Source organism: Euprymna scolopes, chromosome 8, assembly GCF_053919585.1.
Source record: "Euprymna scolopes isolate OS-2025 chromosome 8, ASM5391958v1, whole genome shotgun sequence".
Taxonomy (NCBI): Eukaryota; Metazoa; Mollusca; class Cephalopoda; order Sepiida; family Sepiolidae; genus Euprymna; species Euprymna scolopes.
The window spans coordinates 77,817,383-77,826,840 of record NC_136489.1 but is presented as its reverse complement, the minus strand read 5'-3'; the positions used below and the strand labels follow the sequence as shown (position 1 = coordinate 77,826,840).

General features: G+C 35.5%; 1 pseudogene; it reads right to left on the bottom strand.

The window, feature by feature from the left end:
- Window positions 1-5,759: 5,759 nt before the first annotated feature.
- LOC145284223 (U2 spliceosomal RNA) lies at window positions 5,760-5,896 on the bottom strand (annotated as a pseudogene).
- Window positions 5,897-9,458: the final 3,562 nt, after the last annotated feature.

Genomic DNA, 9,458 nt, shown 5'->3' with positions numbered 1-9,458 from the left:
TATATATATATATATATATATATATATATGTATAAGGAATGAAAAAATATACCAGCGGTGGTTGACGTTATGTTTAAAGAAAAAATAGAAAAATATAGACATCAAACAACCTTCCCATACGCACACATATTCGTCCTTTCCCGACATGGGTTGGATTTTAAAAAACTGTCTTTTTTCGCACGATCTATGACTTTTTCTTTTATCACATTTTTATTTCAATTATCCTGAAGATGTCCTCTGAAACAAGGACGAAACGTTGATTTTTTAATAATTTCATTCGGTTTTTTCTATTTTTTCTTTAAACATATATATATATATATATATATATATATATATATATATGTGTATATATATATTGCTCTAACCGGAACGCTACTACTACTACTACTACTATTACTACTACTACTAATAATAATATTAATATTAATAATAATAATACTATATATATATATATATATATATATATATATATATATATATATATATTAGATTAGGTCGATTTTAGTATTACGACTATGTCTATGCAGATTATCCTGCCAAATAACATTAAGAATAACCACACAAAATATGTGTTTTTCCAAAAAATTCTATCGTTCTATGAGCAATAGAATTCAAAGATTGACATATTCAATATTCCGTCGCTATGTTGCCAGATGCCGGTGTAAAACGAAAGAATAAGCATGCCATATTAATGTCGGTTTTGAAGAAGAACATGAAGGTAGTGTAAGCAATAGTTGTTTCTTTTGTTTGTAATATCTATGTCTGTTTTCTTATAACTAAATGAGAGTCGATAAAAAAAAAGAAATCCTGAAAAATATTTCATTTAAAATAAATTAAAAAAAAACAATAAGCCAGGGCTTTATGTCAGCTGGGTAATTTTTCCCTATACACCGTCATGTAGTAATCGGTTTCATTTCCACGTTTACTCAGAGACTCATGTGTGTTTACTGCGTTTACCGACTTAACTCAAATATAAAAATAATTACATTTTTCGTTTTATGTCTTAACAAACTTTAATTATAAAGAAAAAGAAAAGTTATATTTTAAATGTTTGTGCTATTTAATAATCCTGTATATAAAAAAAGAACATTTTTCCTTGCAAGCCTATTTCTCTGAGAATTATTGACTTGTATTTTATACTGCTCGGTATGTAAAAAAAATGATTATTCCTTTTATAGATATTTGTCTATTTGCCTTATTTCATTTTTAATTTATACTTTCCTTTGTTTAATTTTTAACAATATCATAAAATATAGTGTTTGCAGATATTTTTCCAAATGAATTATTTCTACACGCAGTACTGATTCTACACAATTTTAGGGCTTACTTTCTCCATTCAATACAACATCACCCCCTGCATTCCGCTAAGTTCTCAACTATAGTTATTATATGAAGGATTCTCATCCAACTTTCAATACATTTTTTTTGTCAAAATTAATGGCAAATGACATTATAGATATTTGGAAGGTAAACCCTCGTTTCCTGTATAAACTGAAATGTAGACTGCACACAAATTGCAGGACACCTGTTTTAAAAAAAGTTAAGCAAATTATTAGAAAATATTTATCCACGTTTGTCAAAAATGTTCTTGTCCAAAAATTTGACAGATTATTTGACCTTTCTTCTTGTTTGACCTGCAAATAGTGAGTTGTAATGACAACTTCTGGAAATTCAGGAAATTGTTACAAGAAAACTTTAATGCTTTTGCAATTTTGCTTGGGAATTTTTAGTTTTCTAATGTTAAAATCAGACGAAATGGAAGTGAGAGAAGGTACTATAAAAGAATTTGTAAAAATATAAATAAGTAAACATTTATTTATATAAAACTGATAAAATTGTTTACGTTGATGTATACGTCCATTTACAATTAGTATTTTAATAAAATAATTAAATAAAAGTTGTCAATAAAATAATGTGATTTATCTTTTCTTTTTCATAAGGGGGAGAATCAGCGAAAACGCGTTTAAAAAATCTACAAAAAATGATGACGTTTTACATTGGTAACATTTGATAGGCCTTTCTCAAAGTGGAGTGCATGAGCCAACATTGACTGAAGAATTATCAAATCATGAACTTCAGGAATTAATGATGAGCGGCAGAAAGCCAGAGTTACCTTATTTGCCTGCACAGTCACATATATCGAAAGGGCCGTAAAATTAATATCCGAAGCCTGCCAATCAATCTATGCAAGACATAGACATATAATATGTAAAGTGTTATGCCATGAAATAAGGGAATTTGTTTCTTCGAAAGAGGTATTATAGGGGAAATTTTGACATTATGCTAAAAAAGAGCATCATTTCGGATTTGGCAATTTTGTGTTTTATGCAAGCATACACAACTTACTAGAAGAAGGTTCACAATTTATTTTAGTTTTTATAAAATCTTTTTCTCCGAAATAATAAAACATTTCTTTTTTTCCTTGACAGTAAAAAGAATTGATTATTTTTGTTATATGTTACAGTTATAATGGCAATAAATTAAAATGCGGAATTTAAAAAAATATTTCGGGGGGCAATTATATATTTTTTTAATTTTTAGCATATCAGCCATTATATAGTTTATTTACATAAAAAAACATAGTACTTATTTTGATTAAAACTGTAAATAAGTTAATATAAATCTTCCAAAGACAAGGACCTTTCTGTGTCTCAAAGAAGACAATCTTTAAAATCAAATGCCCATCTAACGGCTGATGCAGTTATTTTATATTTGGACTCTCCATGTGTGTGTGCAACTTTCTCTGCACTGATGTTTTCCATTTTCCAATATAAGTTGAAATTCGACCTACCCTAATATATATATATATATATATATATATATATATATATATATATATATATATATATATATATATGTGTGTGTGTGTGTGTGTGTGTGTGTGTGTTTGTGCATGTGAAAATATTCTTTATCCACTTCTTTTTATATATACCAATCCTTGTTAAGAAGTCCAATGTAATTAGAGAGCATATAATAAATAAATGACAAAAGTGTACATTCCAAATTTCCTGATGCTGACAATCTTAAAATGTATTCCTTTATTTCAGTTGACAGCCACACTTCTTGACAGATGGTTCGTAGTAAAAAAAAAAATAATTCACTTTATTATTATCTCAATCAATGAATCTATTTGCCGTTAACTCGCCAGAGGAAATATAAAAAATCTATCCACAAGAAATTAAACAAAGTACGTTTGAACATGATTGAAAATCCGAACTATGGAAGAGCTGCACATACCTTATAGTTTGCTTTTATTACACCATTGTGAACATAGACATAATGTCTCTTAAACTCACATATTACTATTAATAAACTACATTGATTTAGGTATATTCTGCCAGTAATGTTCTATTTATAATTAGTTAATTATTATCTATCATTAATATATCCATACTCCTCCAAATGTCATGGATGATTATAATCTGTTATTATATTTACGTACCTACTCAGTTTATACAAAATGTTAAAAAAATGTATTTTCAATTTCCGGTTGTATTCAATTATGTATTAATCTGAATTTAAATCTATACAATATTGAGTTCTTATTAATGTTATACTTATATTTATTATTACATTAATTATACAACTTAATATTCTATAATTATAAAACTATCATATTATTTAGTTGCAACATACGAATCCGCAAGGTACTCCGTTAGCAAATGTCTCCACAACGTGTGCCAAAGAATGCCAGAGTTTGGCAGGGTTTAAAATCCACCTTCGTTCTTCCCACCACTGATTTGTTTTAATTTTCTGTATATATATATTTTTTTTATGTGCACTATATAAAGTAATGGCAATATTCGAAAACGAATTTGCTGCCACCATATGTATATATACATTATATACATGAATGAAATAATGGTTACAGAAATATATGAATATATTATAAATGACTCAATCTATATATGTGTATATATATCTGCATATGTACATATATATGCTGTTATAAATCGTATATGCTCATATCAGCAATGTTTAGATATCGCTTGTTTTCATTCTTCAAATTCCTTGCTTTGATTAGTTTTCCAAATCCAATCAAACATCTGGGAGTAAACATCAAACAGTAAAAAAAAGAACCGTCCTATCTCAATCGTCTCGATTCCATTACTAAAGAGATTATATCTAATTTCCGTTCACAATGATTATCTGAAAAAAGGTGAAAGAAGAAAAGTTCTCTCGGTACATCGACCAGTTCGATACTAAAATAGTATAAGGCACACTCTAATGTATTTTCCGTTTCTTATAATTCAGCATCTGCTGAAATAACATTGAACTATAGGTGACATTTATAAAAGAATATTCTCATATTCAACTTATATTTCGAGAAGATTAATTAAGTTTTGAAGAATATTCGTTACTTTATCACACACATACATGCAACCATCACTCTAATTGAATACGGCTTGTCATCATGTGAGCTTCGGAGTGACATTTAGTATACGGTTAATTGCTACGTAGTACAAATGTAAAGTTTCGGATTCGTTACCATTAACTTATACACACTAGCAGAGGAGTAGTTCCTGGGGTTTCTCGGCTGCACGCAGTCAGAAATTCGGTTAAATATGATATTTTAATTTATCCAGTTTTCTTATATTTATTATCGTCGATATTTCAAAAGTAACGATTACTATTTGGTTGTCATCAGCTACAATCGAAACCGAAAGCGAAACTGTAAACTGCGAAGCTACTGAGGTTACTACTGTACCAATGTGACGCAGACATCAATTATTAAAGAAATAAAACAAACTTAGATGAATATACAAGATGTATAACAATTTTTTTTCAATTTGAACCCATTCTGGACCCCTTTAAAATTATTTTTACCGGCCAAAGACCCATAAAAGTACGGTCCATAAAAATTCAACTATTTTAGGCCACTATCGCCGGTCTGCAAATCTTATTTTCGGCATGGATAGAGTTTTACAATATGAAGACACACAAGCATACATAAATAATTTTAATAGTTTTTTCGCTAAACGGAGGAGTACTGTTGTTATCCTTTATTTGAGTATATTAACTTTTAAATCTCTGTAATTTCTACAAAAAAATGCTACAACCTGTTCTCAACTTGTTAACATTGCTTGTTATGCAAGTCAAATGAAAGTTTTTTAATTTAATAAAAAAATACTATATGTTCTGTGTAACACTGTCCGTTACTGTTTTAATCTTAAGAGGTAACAGTTTTTACTTTTTATTAACTGCAATATAATAGAAGATATATAATTTTTTATAAATATTATACTTTTATATATATATATGTGTGTGTGTGTGTGTATGTGTGTGTGTGCATATATATATATATATATACATTATATTCCAATCAATTTCTCTTAATGCTAAAACCTGATTTATATGTGAATTTCCGCTATCAAACTAAAATGTGCAAGATAAGCACATGAATAGAATACTATTATTGAAAACATACATTCATTTTCCAGTAGGGCCATAACAGTTAACAATATAATAATCTAAAAGCAAAATAACAAGGCCACTAGCCATTAGTCGCGTGCTCTCGTATAATGAATGAATGCTTGAATGTATAATTGACATCAAATTCTTAAAGATAAACTAAAATGACCGAAAAATGGGATGACTTAAATAAAAAGTAAATGACTTAGAATTACTTTAATGAACTTAAGGATTAATTGAATGACGTTAAGAAGGACTGGAATACTGACAAATAACTGGAATCCTTAAAAAAAGACTTAAATGATCTGGATAATGAATTGAACAGCTTTGAGACTAACTGCTTGTAAAATGGGTGATCAATTAAAATTATATTCTCACAGAAAAGTGATACCCAATTTATATTACAAAGTTACAAACATAAGTACATCATGCAGTAAGAACAGATACTGCACTTTGATCTTGGCCAAAAGGCCAAGAAAAGGGTATTTATTTGCTCCCCCACCGAGCAAATACGGCACAAGGCCGATTTTTAATGTGAGGAGTGAAGGGGAAATGGAGACCAACTCCCCGGGGAGTAGGGGAGCTGGATAGTGACAATTGGTGTGAAGGTTTGCCCTTACATTGACCAAGGTCTTATATGTGAGGCTGCCCCCACATATGGTCTTTGCTTGCAGTATCTGCCGGAACAGATACTACACTTTTATCTTGCCTAAAATGCCAAGAAAGGGTATTTATTTACTCCCCCACCGAGCAAATTAGGCACAATGTTTATTTTTAATGTGACGATTGAAGGGGAAATGGGTACCAACTCCCCGTGGAGTAGGGGGCTGGATAGTGACCATTGGTATGAAGGGTTTACCCTACATTGACCAAGGTCTTATATGTGGAGTTGCCCCCACATATAGTTTTTGCCTGCAGTATCTGCCGAAACAGACACTACACTTTGATCTTCATATTTAATTTGTTACGTTTAAAGAAAAAAATATAATTAAAAAAATTTCCATATAAAATTAAAAAAATTAAAAAAGTAAAATCTCCAAAAGACAACACAAATTTAGGCACAAGGCTTTATTAGATCTGGGAGGCGAGTGTTGCAAGGTCTTTGTAACTAAAGTAAAAATTTGAACTTTGGCAACTTACTCTTGACTGACAACATTTACCACAATAGCTCATTCACTATGTGGAGGCTAAAGCTAACTAATGAATTCCCAGCGTTTAAGCAAAAGACATATATTTACAATTTTTGTGTGTGTCTGAGTGCATTATTTATTTATTTATTTAAAAAAAAAATAATATAATAAGTGTGTATGTGTGTGTGAAAAAGTTCAATTCATTCGAAAAATAAAGTTCTTCATTTGGTAACAAATACTTCGTGTTGTGGAGTAGGGAAAACAACCTAGAAAAAAATGATCAAATAAAATTCCCTAGTGCATTGTAAGTAAGGCTTCTCCCTGAGCTAATCTAAGTAGTTAAATCGCCTACTGTTTTCCGGGGCACCGAAACCAAGCGGGGAGATCCCTAGTGGGGATTGCGGTGGATTCTGATCGGGTGTTGGGAGAAAAAATAAATAAAGCATCAACATACAGAAAAAGGTGGGGGATGCGGTAGAGGACGACCTCCGAGTAAGGCTTGACCAGGGGTAACAAAATAAAAGGGGGATAATGGTAGGGTAGCCTTGGAAGGTTCTCTAGTTCCAAAACAAACAATCGGGGAACGGGATCTCATTTGTACCACCAGTCAAGACTCTGTTTAATTTTTTATTGCTAACCCAGCGGGATGGGTTCCGTAGGACCTAGTACCGCGTGTGCCATGCCTATGGTGGTAACATGAATACAAACCTGGCGCCTCGTCGGATACACAACCTCGTGTCATGTACCCACCTCCTGTTAAAACCACTTGAGGGAACCTCCTCCAATCGCATCTGATCTTTACTTTATGCAGCTGTTTAAAGTAGACGATCAGATCCCGATCCGGAACAGATATCCCTTTGCGGACTAACTTGAGGCGTGTGATCCATATGCCCATTCTCGCTACTGCTAGGGTCGCCAGAAAACCCATTCTTTTCTCCCTAGGCAGCGGCAGATCAATGTTCTTTACAAAGTATGACTCGTCGAGTTCAAGCAGGCGCGTGGCATCGATGTGAGCCGTCACCTCGTGGACGTACCCTAGGAGAATCTTAAGCCTGCTGCAGCGGAGAAAAGCATGACCGACTGTTTCCTTCATGCGTTCGTCGCAGCACAGGCAATAGCCCCGAGTCTCTTCTTTGTGCAAGTGGAGTTCGTCAAAGTCAGGTAGTGCGTTCCGAACAAGTCGCCAGGTAAGTAAAAAACCGAGTTCGTAAGAAAGTCCCGTCCCGGCGCCCAACTCCACTGAGATCGGACTTCTTCTAAAGACATCCCCATTCGCTTCACTAGCGGTTCCTTTTTGCTACGCCCCACTAGCTCCCGATAAAGCCTGTTCCCAGACTCTTCGAGGACACTGGTCCCTGGCAACGCTTTAAGTGCGGACCGGCATTCGGCGTAGAATTTTTCCCCCCTCGGTCTCCGCCGAGCTTCGACTGATGAAAGATTGGAAAACGAGCTTCTTACCGCAGTGACTGCAGTGACCCAGAAAACATCTACGTACAGTGGACGGTCCAGGAAGGCCAACCTCTCTACGTGCTCCGGATGCAAGAGATCGAGCAGTCCCAAACGTCCCTCGGTCGGATTTCGAACACATACCTCTCTGCAAACAATGCTTACCCTCGTTTCACAAGAGTTAGACGAGGTGCTTCTGTAAGCTGATTCGTTTTTCGGTAAGGAGGGGAAGTACAGAATACAGTAAAGGATGAGCGGAAAGACGTATGTGGCACACGCCTCCGCCCGACCTTCAAGGACAATTTGCTTCGAATCCAAGTCTTGACAGAGGATTTGACGTTTGTCTCAACGTCCGACCAGTTTTTCTCCACCTGGAGACTCAGTCTGTACCACACACCGAGAATCCGGTCCGGGCCGTCAGTCGAACTGAAGATGCCTGGAAGCGAATTTACTTCGGTCCAGGCACCCAACCGCCGACCCACCGACTTACTGCAATTGAAGACGGCTCCGTTAACTTCTTTGTATCGAGCGAGTGCCGCGGTGACCGTTTGAATGTCCGTGGAGCAAAATACGAACACGGTAACGTCATCAGCGAACGCAGAAACCTTGGCTCGTAAGCCTCCAGGGAGAGCTATCCCGCGCAGGACTGGTGTAATCACATCGCCCCTTAACTTGCGAAGGAGGGGTTCCAACGCCAGGACGTACACGAGAGATGACAGCGGACAAGCCTGTTGCACCGACCGGGAGACGGCGAATGACTCCGACAGCTTACTTTTGATCTGACCCGCTTACGTCGGCCTGTCATACAGTACAAATATCAACTTGCGGAAGTCCGGATTAAAACCCGCGGCCTCCAGCACAGATCCCATGAACCGATGGTTTACCCTATCGAAAGCCTTGGACTGATCCAACCTGATCAGACCAACCTCGGTATCGTCTTCTTCCTCTCTATGATCGTGCGTATCAGATGAAGATTGTCCTGAATCGATCTCCCCTTCACAGCATAGCTCTGGTCTGGTTCGATCAAGTCAGTGATGACAACCTGCAACCAATTCGCAAGAACCTTGGCCAAAATCATTAAATCTGTGTTTAACTGAGTCAAGGGCCTTAAATCGTCTAAATCTTCCTCCTCGCCATGCCGTTTACCTTTTCGCAGCAATGCGATCACTTCCTTGGTCACCTGCCCAGGGATGGAACCCTGAACAAACCAATGGTAGAACATATCATTCAGAATAGGGGTCAAGCTGGGCGACAGTCTCAAGTAGAACTCGTAGGGTAGACCATCAAGCCCCGGGGGCTTGTTGCAACCGACCTGCTTCAACGCAGTAATGAGCTCATGTTTCGTGACAAGATACTCTCAGCTAGCCGCTCGAGCCGCCATGAGGCGAGGCGAGTCGGCCAAATAGCTGCCAAATTCTTCGATCCTGAGTCTGGGTAGTTGGGTGAAGCGCTCCGATAGATGCTTCCGAA